We start from the raw sequence: 16,745 nt of genomic DNA on the forward strand, positions 1-16,745 counted from the left end.
ACTATTCAGGACATAGGCATGGGCAAAGATTTCATGACTAAATTGCCAAAAGCAATTACAACAAAAGCAAACTTGACAAATGGAATCTAATTAAACTAAAGAGATTCTGCACAGCAAAACAGACCATCATCAGAGTGAACAAGCAACCTAGAGAGTAGGAGAAAATTTTTGCAATTTATCCCACTAACAAAGGTCTAATATCCAGGATCTACAAGGAACTTAAACAAATTTATAACCAAAACACAAACAACCGCATTAAAAAGTGGGCAAAGAGGCCGGGCGTGGTGGCTCAAGCCTGTAATCCCAGCACTTTGGGAGGCCGAGATGGGCGGATCACGAGGTCAGGAGATCGAGACCATCCTGGCTAACACGGTGAAACCCCGTCTCTACTAAAAATACAAAAAAACTAGCCGGGCGAGGTGGCGGGCGCCTGTAGTCCCAGCTGCTCGGGAGGCTGAGGCAGGAGAATGGCATAAACCTGGGAGACAGAGCTTGCAGTGAGCTGAGATCCGGCCACTGCACTCCAGCCTGGGTGACAGAGCGAGACTCCGTCTCAAAAAAAAATAAAAAAATAAAAAATAATAATAAAAAAAAAAAACAGTGGGCAAAAGACATGTACAGAAACATCTGAAAAGAAGACATTCATGCAGCCAACAAACATGAATAAATGCTCAACATCATTGATCATTAGATAAATGCAAATCAAACCCACAATGATATACTATCTCATGTCAGTCAGAATGGCAATTATTAAAAAGTAAAAAAAACAACAGCTGGTGAGGTTGGAGAGAAATAGGAAAGCTTTTACACTGTTGGTGGGACTGTAAATTAGTTCAACCACTGTGGAAGACGGTGTGGCGATTCCTCAAAGATCTAGAACCAGAAATACCATTTGACCCAGCCATACCATTACTGGGTATATACACAAAAGAATATAAATCATTCTATTATTAAGATACATGAACACATATGTTCATTGCAACACTATTCACAATAGCAAAGACATGGAATCAACCCAAATGCCCATAAATGATAAACTGGATAAAGAAAAATGTGGCACATATACACCATGGAATACTATGCAGCCATAAAAAGGAATAAAACCATGCCTTTTACAGGGACATGAATGGAGCTGGAAGCCATATCCTCAGCAAACTAACACAGGAACAGAAAACCAAACACCATGGGTTCTCACTTATAAATGGGAGCTGAACAATGAGAACACATGGACACAGGGAAGGGAACAACACACACTGGGGCCTTTATGGGGGTTCAGGGGGAGGAAGAGCACTAGGAAAAGTAATGCATGCTGAGCTTAATAACTAGGTGATGGATTGATAGGTGCAGCAAACCACCATGGCACACATTTACCTATGTAACAAACCTGCACATCTTGCACATGTACCCTGGAACTTAACAAAAATTGAAAAACAAAACCCAGAGTGATGGAGCTCAATGGAAATGGCAACTGATCCTAGGCCTCAACACCCAAGGGGCACAAAGGCAGAACTGAATCACAACATAGTTGGTTTCCCTTGTGATTTTCTGTATTTTAATTTGTGCATTTAAAAACACTATTCTGACAAGGAGGTCCACAGGGAGTCCATAATTGTGAGTCTGCATCCATGCATCAATATAAAGGTTAAGAAACTCAGCATCCAAAAGCAGTTGAGATTGACTGGAGGTTCAGGGGCTGTGAAGTCCCCATGTATGATTTCCACGTAGGAACACCAGTTCTGTGTTCTAGATCTTCAGATTTTTCAAGACAAGCCAGAAAGTTAGACTTTTAAATTACACTTTTTAATTTTTCAGTGATGGCAGTTAATTCAGTTCAATCTTGGGCCTCTACTCTAAACGTCCCTATGCTCTGTCTTGTTCATTTTGCCTATTTTCTTCTTCTTTTTCCCACAATTTCATGGGATCTCTTGTCCTCATTTTTACACCAGTTTTTAAAGAAATGGTGTATTTCAAACTTTTAATACTACCTTTTATTACACTGGTAATACCTGTTCTTTGCAGATAAATCAAAAATTACAGTCAACAGAATTGGTGTCTGAACCAGATCTGTTAAGATCTCATCGCACATTTAATCTTGACCTTCCTATGTCTCCGAATATGCCATCAAAGGGCAATATTATGCTACATTCAAATTATCTCTCTTCTGGATCAGAAGTCCACTCACCACTGCTTCTTATTTCAGTGAAAGCCTCAGAAAGGCCAGGTGTGGTGGCTCATACCTATAATCCCAGCACTTTCAGAGTCCAAGGCCACTAGATTGCTTGAGCTCATGAGTTCAAGACCAGCCTCGCCAACAGGATAAAACCCTGTCTCTACAAAAAATTCAAAAATTAGCCGGGCACGGTGGCACGCATCTGTAGTCCCAGCTATTTGGGTGGCTGAGGCAAGAGAATCACTTGAACCCGTGAGGTGGAGGTTGCAGTGAGCTGAGATCACACCACTGCACTCCAGCCAGATGACTGAGACATGGCCTCCAAAAAAAAAAAAAAAAAAAGCAACCTTCAGGGCACGACCCTGTGTTTTCTTAGGCAAGTGTTACCAGTACTGCAGTTATTGGTCCTCTTTCATTTGGGGCCAGATGGGTCTGCTTCCTGCTCTTGGGAAGTTAGTTTTTCTAGATGTTCTTCATTCATCATTAAGATATCACCTGACTTAAATCCTTAAATAATATATGTATACAATTAATACATTCCTATTGTCAAAACAAAACCAAGACTCATAAAGCAAATGATTCTTCATTCTCCTCCTCAGTCTCCAAAGTAACATCTGACTCCCTTCACGAAAAATTGTTGTAAGATTGGCTCATATCTTCCGGCTATTTTCTATAAATACATATATATGTTCATATGCAAATATGTAGCTTGGATTTTGGACATAAATGGGATCATGTTTAATATTGAAAATTGTTGCCTTTTTGTTTTGATATATTTGTGTCAATATTTATACATCTACCTTGTTCTTTTTAAATACTGCTGAGTATTCCATAGTGAGCATGTACCATAGTTTAAGTAATTTACAGGTGATGAGTATTTAGGTTTTATTCAATTTAGCCCCATTATAAATAATGCTTTAATAACATATTTGTTTATGTAGGGTGGTAGAATATGCCATCCCAAAACATACCACTTTTGCATTAGGATTATTTTGAGCTGAAGGCAAGTGAAAAGAAGCTACTAAAAATACAAAAATTAGCTGGGTGTGGTGGCAGGTGCCTATAATCCCAGCTACTCAGGAGGCTGAGGCCAGAGAATCGCTTGAACCCAGGAGGCGGAGGTTGCAGTGAGCCAAAATCGTGCCACCACACTCCAGCCTGGGCAACAGGAGCCGCTGCTGACCCCCTATTTGCCTAAAATGAGGACATAAATTTGTAAAGGTGTCCTTCTTTTCCCCTTTACCAGGAAGGACACAAGTTAATCACTGTGGAGACAATTCTAGACCCTTGTCATCTGGAAGACTGCATCAACTTTATTAACTAGCCCTTATTGTCCATCAGTTTTCTTACAGATTTTCCTTCTGACAATTTGCTGCACTAGAAACTCAGAATCTTTTTTTTTTTTTTTTTGTCTTCTCATGGCTCTAAAATTTATTGTTGTCATTGAGATGCTATATAAGTGCAAGTTCCAACTAACCTTTGAGTTACTCAACTCTGAGTGCTTCCATATGTATGTGTGATGAACATGCTCATAAACTTCTGTTTGTTTCTCTCTTATTGGTCTAATTTACAGGGCCTCAGCAAATGAACCTAACATGGGTAGAGGAAAAAAATTTTTCTTCTTCTACACATATATATATCTGTTTGTTTATATGTGGGAGTATTTATCTAAGACAGAAACTTCAGGATAGGATTACTAGATTGAAGATAATGCATTTACAATTTTTGGCAGCTACTACAAAATTACTATCCAGGATAGGCTTTTAAATACACACTTCTTTCAAGAGTTTCTAAAATGATATAATTTTACTTTTTAAAGTTTTTGTCAATCTGATGAATACAAAATTAATTTCTCATTTTTAAAATTCATATTCCCCCAATTACTATTCAGATTATGCATCTTTTCTGTGGTTAACATCTATTAACCTTTTTTTCTAGTTTTTGAATTACCTGTCCATATTTTTTGCCAATTTTTTCTGTCGGGTTGATTGTAACTTTTGGTTATAAAACTTTGGCTCATTAAATGGGTTACAAATACTGTCCACCCTGTGATGGGGTTCAGGACATGTTACCTCAAAATTTGGTGTGTTGGCATTTAGAAAACCAGCAGAAGCAGGAAGGTCTCTATGGCCTTCCCCCATCCTTATCCTCTGAAGCAGGCTATAAAACCTAGGAGGGATTGTCTGACCTTCCCTCCTAGGTCATGACACTCTCAGCTGAGGTGTGCCCTCCCTGTACCTAGAGGAAAGCAACATCCTTATCTCTGAAGAAAGGTCACAGAGAAGAATATGAACTAATAGGACTTGCTAAATTTCCTACAGTTTATTATCATTAGATTGTACTCTTTGTCCAGTCCTATTTCTCCACAGCTATCCACTTCATCAAATCTAACATGAAAATACATACGATTCACCATTTTTTCAGGTCTTCCACTTCTTACAAAGGCTCCCATGTCACATAAAACTTGGATTAGAAAAGTTTGTATGCTTTTTTCTTGTTAATCTATCTTTGTTTTATGGTCTTTAGCCACGAACCTAGTGGTAAAGAAAAGAATCTTTTTCCTTTTTTACACCTCTGTCACCTAGCTTTTCGTATTTTTTATAATACGCTTTGTGATATATGCAAAAATGCATATGCGTGTTTTGGTTGAAGCTTTCAATCATTTGTAAATGACTTTGAGGTTTATTTCTTGATTAGCAAACTTCTCCACTCCAAAATATTGAAAATAGTTTTCTATGTTTTGTGTCTAACAGTTTTATAGGCTCTTTTCCCCTTTAAGTGTTTAATCTACCTGAAATTTACTACTAATAAGTACTCCTGGTAATTACAGTTTAAAAAGCATAGTGTCTTTATCCTCCTTCTAAGCCGGATAAGTACCTTCCTATGCTTCCACTTTTCTCACTCTTCACTTTCATCTCCTCACACTGTCTCCCATGGTTAAGTCCATCTGGAATTTTAGTTCTGTGGTGTCACCCTGACTCATCTTCCTCTCATACCTCACTTTCAATCTACTGGCAAATCTTGTTTTCCTGATCTTCACCATGATTCAGAATCCTACTTCTTATCACCATCATCACCATAACCACCCTGGTCCAAGTTCCACCATCTCTTGCATAGGTCGTTACGTGATCTCTTCTCACGTCTCCTGCTTCCATCCTGCCTTTTGTTGTGAGCTGCATTATGCCCACCTCAAAAATGTATATGTTGAAGTCCTAACCCCCAATACCAAAGAGGGTAGACATATTGGGAGACAGGTTGTTATAGCAGTGATTAAGTTAAAATGAAGGCCTTAGGGTGGACCCTAATCCAAGATGACTGGTACACTTAGGAGAAGAGATTTGCTGTCTGAAAACTAGGAGATGCCAGCAACCAGCAGAGCCCCAAAGGGGTGTTACGGCTTTTACTTGAGGAGTCCTGAGGTCTGAGCCCCTAGGAAGTGTTGCAGTTCATATTCATTCCCTCCACCCGCAGCTTCAGTGAATGGGGGCATATCACAGCTCATTCGGTCCCACCACCCACATCTTGGCGAGAGGGGGCGTGTGGCACCCAGCGGCTTTTTCTCCCCCATTGCTAGGCAGGCAGAAAGGAGGGTTAGAGTGTTACAACTCCTTTCTCATCTGCTGTTCAGCAGTTTCCAGGTTCTTATCCAGCGTCCAAGAGGAATGAGGTATGTGGACACCAGAGAGTGAGTAAGACGGAGAATAATTTTATTGAGCTACAGAAGGAAAGCTCTCAGCAGAGAGAGGACCCTTCAGTGTGAGAGGGTAGCCTTCTGTGTGAGAGGGGTCCCAAAATGGGGAGACCCACGTGCAGAGGAGTCCAGAGTTTCTATGGTCTCAGAATGGGGGAGTTTGTGCTAATTGGTCCATGAGCAGGCCTGGTAAAAGCACTATTTGATAGACTAAAAGGCATGGAGGAAGTTCACGTTCCAGTCGTGGACTCTACTACAAACTGGTAGCTCAGTCTTTGGGTTTTAGGCTCTCTTTGGCTTGAAGGTCGGGATCACCCATACCCATCCTTGTCTGTCCAGGAATTTGTCTGGCTTCTGCCACTATCAGTAATATTAATTTTATCATTCCCTTTCCACAAGTTTACACTGTAATGTAAAACCTTGCTTCGTAGTAATACCATCTTTGCAAAATTAAGAGAAACCCGTAAGAGAAATGTGACATATTTGACTCTACCTTTCTTCTAACCTCCAAACTGTCCTTTGTCATTCCTGGGTGTAGACCAAGCTAACTTTGGGAAGAATTTAATTTATAGTTTAACCATAAGGCAAGGATGATAATATTTCTTCCCAAAACTAAATTGCCTTTGTAAAACTAATAAAAGCCCACAAGGTTAAGATTATGAGAGGGGCCTGAATTCTGCTAAAATGTATGTGCAGTGAAATGATAACCAACAATTATTCCAGGGATCACAAGATTCGTAATTTCCCCAATTACTCCTGTAGATAACATTACTACTGTAGAACCTAAGAGATTTTTTTTCAGACTTTTGCATTTCTGACAACCAGCTGAGCTGCAACTGTCCACCCAGCCCTGCAACTCATGACTCAACTGGTCCTGTGGCCCCTACCCAGAGGTGAACTCAGTACAGGGGGACCATTTTTCACACCCGTATAATTTCATCAACAACCAGTCAACACTCCCCATTTCCTACCCCACTGCCTGCCAGATTATCATTGAAAAACCCTAACCTTTGAGCCTTCAGGGAGACTGATTTCAGTGACAACTCTGTCTTCTGCCTGGCTAGCCTTACATTAATTCAACTCTTTCTTTACTGAAATACCATGTCTTAGTGAACTGAGTTCTCAGTTAACTGTTTTTCATCTGTGCAGTCGGCAAGAAGAACCCGTCGAGCAATTATGCTATTTTTACTGGTGCTGTTAACTTATCACACCATATTTAACTATGATATAATATTATTTAAAACCCTTTATCAATGTGAAAAAGATAGAAATTCTTTCTTCTTCATAACTGTCAATGGCTCTATATCATAATATATTAGATTTAATACATCAGCCCTTTCCCTGATAAATTAAATCTAATACAAATCAAATAAATCTAATATCTTTGCTAATCCAAAATTGCCCTCATACCAATTTGCAAGGTTTCTTTCAGTAATAAAATTCAAATATTCCATAAATACATCCTTACTTAATAGAATTTGCATGGTGACAACTATGCCCTTGGTGTTTTCTTTTGTTTTAGAGATAGGGTCTAGCTCTGTCACCCAGGCTAGAGTACAGTGGCACAACCTTGCCACAATCATTGGTTTTGGTTGTCAAATCATTGTTTAAACTTGCCAAAAAATGAATTAGAAACCTTGAGTTTAAAAATATGTACAGCCTAGGAGCTATTGCTTATGCCTATAATCCCAGCACTTTGGGAGACCAAGGAGGAGGGACCACTTGAGCCCCGAAGTTGGAAACCCAGCCTGGGCATCATAGGGAGACCTCGTCTCTAAAAATTTAAACATTAGCCAGATGTGGTGAAACCACCTTTGCAAAATTATAACTGAGACAGTGAAAGAGATCTGATCTAACAAACTCCATCTTGTTTCTAACCTGTTGACTGTAGTCACCCTGTTGTACTATCAAATACTAGATCTTATATATTCTTTCTAACGATATTTTTGTACACATTAACCATCCCCACATCCCCTACTCTCCCACTACGCTTCCCAGCCACTGATAGCCAGAAATCTACTCTCTATCTCTGTGAGTTCAGTTGTTTTAATTTTTTTAGCTTCCACAAGTAAGTGCAAACATGTGAAGTTTATATTTCTGTGCCTCACTTATTTCACTTAATGACCTTCAGTTCCATCCATGTTGTTGCAAATGACAGGATTTGATGGCTGAATAGTACTCCATTGTGTATATGTACCACATTTTCTTTATCCATTCATCTGCTGATGTACACTTAGGTTGCTTCCAAATCTTGGTGACTATGAGTAGTACTGCAACAAACATGGTAGTGCAGATATCTCTTCGGTGTACTGATTTCCTGTCTTTTGGGTATATACATAGCACTGGGATTGCTGGGTTAGGGGTAGCTGTATTTTTAGTCTATTGAGGAAACTCCAACCTGGTCTCCATAGTGGTTGTACTAATTTACATTCCCACAAACAGTGTATGAGTGTTCCCTTTTCTGCATATCTTTGCCAGCATTTGTTGCTGCCTGTCTTTTGGATAAAAGCCATTTTAACTGGGATGAGATGATATCTCATTGTAGGTTTGATTTGCATCTCTTGAATGATCAATGATGTTGAGCACCTTTTCTTATACCTCTTTGCATTCAATGTTATTATTGATAAGTAAGGACTACTCTTGCCATTTTGTTATTTGTTTCTGGTTGTTTTGAGGTCTTCTCTTCCTTCTTGTATTCCTTTTAGTGAAGGTGATTTTCTCTGGTAATATGTTTTAATTTCTTGCTTTTTACTTTTTGTATATCTGTCGTATGTTTTTTGATTTGAGGTTACCATGAGGCTTGCAAATAATACCTTATAACTCATTATTTTAAACTGATGACAACTTAACATAAACAAACAAACCAACAAGCAAAGAGAAAACTAATAAAAACTCTACACTTTAACTTCACATTAATGAGCAATAAGAAATTATATGAAGGTACAAAACTCTTTTGTCTACTCTTGACTGTATTTTCAAATAACTTGTCTTCAAGCTCACTAATTCTTCTGTTTGATCAATTCTGCTGTTAAGAGACTCTGATTTATTTTTCACTATCTCAATTGTACTTTTCAGCTGCAGATTTTCTGCTTGTTTCTTTTCATTTCAATATCTTTGTTAAATGTATCTCATAGGATTCTGAATTCCTTCTCTGTGTGTTTTCTTGGATTTTACTGAGCTTCCTCAAAGCAGTTATTTTGAATTCTCTGTCTGAAAGATATCACATATCTTGGTCTCTCCAGGATTGGTCTCTGGTGCCTTATTTAGTTTGTTTGGTGAGGTCATGTTTTCCTGGATGGTCTGGATGCTTGTGGATGTTTGTTGATGTCTAGGCATTAAAAAGTTGGGTATTTATTATAGTCGTTGTAGTTTGTACTTATTTGTATTTGTATCCAACGTTCTTGGGAAGGCTTTCCAGGTATTCAAAGAAACTTCAATGTTGTAATCTGAGTCTTTGGTCACTGCAGCCATAGCTTCTTTAGGGGTAGCCCCAAGCCTAGTAATGCTGTGGCTCTTTCAGACTTGTAGAGGTATCATCTTGCTTCCAACCTATTCTGGTTCAGTATGTCCCCAGTAAGCCCCTGAACTAATCCTGCCTTTTTTGGAGGCCTTCTCTGACTGTTTCTCTTCTCTCCATACTACTAACAAGGTTAAAAACTGGGTCATGCCTAAAGTCTCTTCCACTGAGCCTCTATGAATATTATTCATGCTTGGTTAGTAACTGCCCACAAATTATTAAAACTTCCATTAGTGCAAGATTTGTGTTGTAATACATTCAGTCTTTAAGGAAATATGTTTTTAAGCAACAATTCAGTCTGCTTTTTAGTTTCCAAATGATTTCTAGGAATCAGGAGTATCATGAGGCTGCTCTAGTAGTTGAAGCTTCAATTACATTATATTCTTTGATTTTATTTCAATAGCTTCCAGTCAACCAATAAGTATTTACCAAGTGATGGCATGATAGGTAGCAAAGGACATGCATTACCCAGCCCAAAAATAATTGCCTTCTGGTCATGAAAATCAAATTAACAGTGAGAGGAAAAAAATGCAATTTGAGTGATACTGATGAGTGGTTCAGAGTAGCTCAGAAAAAGGACAGATAATGTGATCTGCATGAATCAGCAAGACCACATGAAAAGAGCATAGGGTCTTAAGTTAAATTAAAGTGTGAATAGAATTAGGAAGGATAGGGTAGGAGGGAGAGCACTGCAATCAATAGGAACAGTATAGGCAAAAGCAAGGACATTTTCCTGAGGAATTCTATTTAGAGGACAAAATTCTCCAGCCTTCAGCCTTTTCCTCCTTTCCTCCAAAATGCATGGTTGCCTGGCCCTCATAGGGATCTAAAAGTACCCTAAACCTGAAACCTGAGAAAATATGTGGAAGTCTACCACTGAAATAGTAATGAGCAATCTCTTGGTTTCTCTACTATATTTTGAAGAAAATAAATGAACAAATGTCAGATTCAAATAGATCCCTCAAGAAGGATAATTTTAGTTGACTGGAAGCCTGTCTGGGCACGTACAAGCACACAGATATCAGTTACCTTTGGTTACTGAAGAAGAGCAGGTGTCTAAACAAAGCTGCTGCTAGTCAAACTAAATTAAAATGACATTGGGCTCCTCCACAGCCCTAGGGATTAGTGAGCGTGCAGCAAGCCCAAGAGCGCCTTCCTTACAGATGGCTTTTGAGGACACCTGTACTTAATTAACTGCCACAGTCAATGGCCACATCTGAGCCTGACATTTTGTCTCAAAAGGATCACAAAGCTGTAATGGTATAATACTGTTGAGCTTAGAACCTGTCAAAAGTCACTCCAGGTCATTTGTCCCAGGTTCTGGCGACTTCTGGCACATTGTTGGGTCTCTCTTATCTCCAACCTAATTCTTAGTAAGTTAAGCAAAGGTACAACTTACTATTTCTTTGTAATTTCTTTTTTCAATTTGTCAAAACATGTCTAGTGAGCACTCACTCTGGGAAAGGCTCTCTGCCAAATGTTTGAGGGAAGAAGGAAAACAAAGAAGAATGAGGCAATTGATGCCCTCAAAGAGTATAAAATCTCTGGTGGCTACATACAAGAAGTACAAGCTACATAGGGCAGAGTAAGGCTAAGGCTGTAAGAGATACAGAATATGCTAAGGGAGATGGGCTGGAAGGATACTTTGAAAGGTTTCTAGAATGATTCCTCATGGATATCTTTTGGCAATATTCTTCTGGATTGGCTGGGAAGAGAAACGTTCTAAGACAACAGAAGACAATAAATAAATGGAGGCACAAGAATATACTGGGCAGGCACAGTGGATCATACCTGTAATCCCAGCACTTTGGGAGGCTGAGGCGGGCGGATCACTTGAGGTCAGGAGTTGGAGACCAGTCTGGCCAGCATGGCAAACCCCCATCTCTTCTAAAAATACAAAAATTAGCCAGGCATGGTGGTGCACACATGTAGTTCCATCTACTCAGGAGGCTGAGGCAAGAGAATTACTTGAACCTGAGAGCAAAAGTTACAGTGAGTCAAGATCATGCCACTGCACTCCAGCCTGGGTGATAGGGCAAGACTCCATCTAAAAATAAAGAAAGAAAGAAAGAATATACAAATGCATGAATTGTATTTGAAAAATAAGGAGGAGACTTGTGTACCTAGAACGGAGGATATAATGAAAAAAAAGGATGTTTAAAATGTAGTTTGAAGCTAGATGATAAGGAAATTAAAAGCCAAACTAAGGAAATACAATTTTTTTTCTATGTGTAAATAATAAGGAGTCATTCACAGTTTTGAGCAGGCGACTGTAGTATAATCATATGTGAGCATTAGTTTGCTATCAAGAATGTGAATGATGAAATGGAGATTCTTTTTAAAAGGCCAGTTGAAACCAGACACCATATTCCTAGAGTAAGATGATAGAGGCCTGACCTCATCCAGAAACAGCAAGAGTGACCAAAAAGAGGCAGATGCAATCTGTCAGCCAAGGTACAGAGAGGAGGAAAGGATGGCTCCAACTTTCTAGTTTGAGTTGGTGTTTGCATGCCATGCTCCACAACACTTTTCATCTGCATCCCATCCTATGGAAGAGGCCTGCAACCTATTTCCATTCACAAATAAAGAAATTTATACCTGCAGACCTTCTGAATCTGCCCAGACCAGAATTAACTATTAGTAGATGAAGACCAGTAAAGAATCTGACTTCTGATCCAGTAACTGGGAGGTTACAGATACTTTCAGGTGAGGAAGGGGAAACAAGTAGGAAGCATTCCTAGAAGAAAACATTGGAGGACACATTGGATCTTAAACTGCATCATGGTCATCCATATAGAGGCTACCCAATAATAATTAGAAATGCTCAGCTGATGTTCACTCATAGCGCTTGACATAGGTTATGACTGTGTTTCAGAGACTTGCAAACATTGAGTTTTGGGTCATTCATTTGTTTAGAAAATTAACCACTGGAGAGACCTAAGACTATTCTGGTTCTGGTGAATCTTCCAAATTGGAGACAGGACAATAGAAAATATTCTCAGATATCAAATTTTTTCTAGAAAATTTCAGCAGCTTGTTGAGCCAAATGTTATGTGAAGTCTTGTAACACAGCTATAATGTCCACAATCTTTTGCCTTGTTAGGGGGAGACCAGGCATGCTTTGACCTGATGGCACAAAATGAAGTTCGCTTATTTTAATTTCAGCTACTAAGGTCCTTATTTATATAAGCAATTGCCTTTGGTGTATTATAACAAGCTATGCCTTACCTATATCCAATCTTAAGAATATCCTTTATCCCAAAGATTCTAAGGAGGCAAGGCTTCACCTGTGACCTTGAGGAGCTCCAAACAGTTGGCACACCTCTGCAATGGGCAGCCTGTAAGACCTGCCTTAGGAGCAAAGGCACAGCCAGCCCTCTGACCAAACAGCTTGCCCAAGGGTAACTGGAAGCAAACAGCTAAATGGAAAAATGTGGTGAAGAGTTTTAAATACCTTTTAAAGTAAAGCTAATGCCCTCATGTATTTCCAGAATAATCATTAAAGTATTTATGGGTTGAAAATTTTTAAAGACTCAGATTGTAGGGATTAATACCTTTAAGTGATCTTGCATATCATCTAATCACCTTAAACAAATTAGGTAATAGCTTTTATTGCTTCCAAAACGCTTTTATAAACCATCTTTGAATGAGAAAAACGAAAGTATAAAGCAGTTTTGATACCCCAGATGTGGAATTTTGATAGTTTCATAGTTATATTTTGGCAGTGTGTTGAACCAATTGACATTTTATGATGATACTCCTTACCTGCAAAGGAGTACGCACAGCCTATGATTCCTGAGCAATTGTGAGTTTGTGTAAGCGTGTATGTGTATGTGTGTATGTGTGTGTTTGATGCTTTCCCCTACTTACGGCAGAAAACTTGCATAACTTTGACATTTTGGAGATGAACTTTATCCAAAAAAGAGTTCTTGATTCCTGTGCTATTTCATCATCTCATAGTTTGAGGAAGATAAAAAAGTCATCTGAAAAGAAAAATACACTTAGAAAATTCACTACTTTCTTAGAGTTTTAGGTAGTTTCCACAAAGCTGACATCAATTTTTATGGTTGTTTCTTTTACAACCATAAAATATAAATGAGCAAATATGTAACAAAGGTGGTATTTTAACAAGACTAAGACTGACCTATGTGTCTTGTCCTAAAACCAAACAATCAGAAGATACAAACTTTCCAAGAAACGGGAAACCAACAACAGCATTCTTTGTAAAAATCCAATATTCACCTTCTAATCCCTAATTTGAATGATTTTAGGTAATTATACCCTCCCATGATGCATGTATCCATGAGGCAGGGTCAGTGTCACACTAGAGAGGAGTGGAAAGAACAGACCCTTTCTCGGATCCTTGAACACTGTCTCAAATTAAGTCCTCTCTGCCCCAGGCCCTGTCTGGCTCATTCCCAAACCATGACCTCTTCTGCTGAACCTTGTCTACATCTGACAGCTCCTCCAAGTCCCACACTTGGTGGAAAAATACCATCTGCACATGTTGCTCCCCTCCTCCTGAGGCTGGAAGACATACATAGTATTCCAGATTTCCACAATCATTTCCAGTAATTAGCTATTTTTCATGGCAGTTGTCTATGAATCATTCTATTCTTCTAGATGGTCAGGGTGAGTCCCAGGGATTGAATGACTTGCCCTCTGCAAATCTTTGACAGAGCAATGACAGAGCTAGGTTCAGACGGTAGGGCCCCTCAAGAAATGGGTGACCCCACATAATAACTCAGGAAATGAAAATGTGGCCATGAGCTCAACTTCAGGGGAGAACTTTAGTGAGGCTAAATATAGTAGCCCAATCTGGAAGACAGCCAAGGCTCAGGGTGCCAGTTCCCGGGGCTCACACAACAGTGCTCTAGGATCCTTAATTGCCACAGGTGGGTCACATAGTTCTTGTAAACCTCTCCTAAAAATAAACCTTTAATGAGTCTAACTCCAAGTGTTGATCGTATTATCATTTTAAAATTCAGGATGAAAAGAGGTAGTGGTGAGGAGGAGGAAGAGGTAGTTATTCTTAGGAAATCGGAGGTACATTCCATGAGTTGCTGCAAAGTGCTTTTGAAAATTGTGGATGAAAAGAGTCAAACCCTGTAAAATATTTGAAGAAATTTATTCTGAGCCAAATATGAGTGACTAATGACTTGTGACACAGCTCCAGGAAATCCTGAGAACATGTGACAAGGTGGTTTGGCTATAACTTTGTTTTATACATTTTAGGGAGATAAGACCTCAATCAATACATGTAAGATGTACATTGATTCTGTCTGGAACAATGGGGGCAGCCAGGGGGCTTCCAAGTCATAATCTGTTTGGCAGTTGGTTGAAAGATTTATTTTCTAAAAACCTAGAGTCGGATAGAAAGGGATGTCTGGGTCAAGATAAGGAACTGTGGAGAACAAGGTCCTTATACTAATGAAGCTTCCAGGCAGCAGGCTTCAGAGAGAGCGGATTGTAAAAGTTTCTTGTTGAACTTGAAGAGTCTGTTCTCTCAGTCTTAAGGTCTTTGTTTTAATGTTAATGCTGGTCAGCTGTACCTGAATTCCAAAAGGTGCAGGTTATAATGAGGCATGTCCAACCCCCACTCCCACATGGCCTGAACTAGTTTTTCAAGTTAACTTTGGAATGCCCTTGCCTGAGGGGAAGGTCCATCAGTTGGTTGGTTGGGAGCTTAGAGTTTTATTTTTGGTTTAAAAAAACAGATTTTCTTTATTTTTTAATAAACTTCTTACGGACACCTATTTGATTTTTCTTTTACAGTATTTGCTTTGTTTAATCAAAACCTGAGAAATGCGCTTGATGTTCTATGATCCCTCTTCCCCCCAGGAATGAGGGATGAGGCTACTGTGTCTATCTCAACATCACAGTTTCCTTCTTGCAGCCTGGAGGCACCAGTTCCAGTCAGGGGGAAGTGATTCCAGCATGTGGGCCAGCAAGGTCCTTCTCCAATGCCCAGGGAGCTCCTGACCTCCTTGGGGGAATCATGGGTGGGCAGGCAGGTGGGAGTGAGCAAAGGTTATGAGCCAGATAGACCCACGTTTGAATCAGAATTTCCCTCCTCACTGCCACTTCTGTGTACAAGTCTCAGGTTATCTGTTTCTACCTCAGAGATAATGATACTGAGGCCTCCTCACAAGAGTCTATGATAACCAGATGAGGGAATGGTTTAAAGGGGTTAACTAACGGTGTGGCACAGGAGCCCCTCTCAGTATACCTGTAAGGAATTTTAGCATCTAAATAATCATTGTGAACAGTTTAGGTAATAGCAGTTACTGTTACTGCATCTGAAACACTTTGGTAAAACATAATTTAGTACAGGGTATTAGTTACAGGCTAGCATTAGTTTTATAAATGACAGTGATTTTGTGGTATACCTCATAGAGAATAACTTGTGACTATCAGAAACAGAGGGAACACTCTATTCTTAATTGGCATTTCAAAAGTCCCCCAATTTTTGTTTGTTTGACTCCTAATTTAACGTCAAATGAATCTTCTTCTTCACTAGAAGGTGAGTGAATTGAGGTGGCATTCCACTATGGGGCCCCAGCTATAATGAACTGGCTCTTTGTTTACGTGTTCACTATGAACGGTGTTCCATATTTTCCTGTGCATTTGTTCCTTTCCTCAAAGCAGAGGCCATATATGCACCTCTCTCATCCCCTGTGTAGGGAAAGGAAAATTTTCCTCCAAGCTTCCAGCATCTCCAGCTGGGACGGACATAAAACAGATTAAAAAGAGAAAAGCATAAGAATTGCAATAGGTTTTTACATATATATGGAAGCCTTTACCAAAAAATCTGAAGACCCAAAGAAGCAGTTAGAACCAAAGGTTTATCTTCTAGGCTTGACAAAGAGCAGCAAATTAAGGAAATGCGGCAAAACAAAGGGGCTTGAGCTCAGGCAGTTAACTGTGGAAAAGCATCAAGGAAGATAAGGGTTCCTTTAACAGTATTTGTTTGCACAGATTTCTCTTGGCCCCAACTCCGCATCTCTGGTGATAAGAATATCTTTCTTTTTCCTAGTACAAGGAGGGTACCTTTCACGTGGGAGTTTTATTTCCTGCTTTCAGGAAGAAAAAGGAAGATCAGAGATCAGAGTGCCCTGGCATCTGCTATTTTTCAAACGCCTTTAACTGAAAACAATCAATATCCCACAGTAGCCTCTTTTGAGGTGGAGTAGCTGAACTCCACCTGCTTCCCAAATCTAGCAACTGACTAGTGTTCAGTGAGCTCTTAGTCAATGAATTGTCAGATTTATATACAACCATTTACTACTAAGGGATTTCTCCGAAGACACACCCTACAAGCTGAGTTTTCCAGCTCATCAAAATCCTCAAATGAGCTTTTCCAGTCA

The sequence above is a fragment of the Macaca fascicularis genome, chromosome 5 (assembly GCF_037993035.2).
Source record: "Macaca fascicularis isolate 582-1 chromosome 5, T2T-MFA8v1.1".
NCBI lineage: Eukaryota > Metazoa > Chordata > Mammalia > Primates > Cercopithecidae > Macaca > Macaca fascicularis.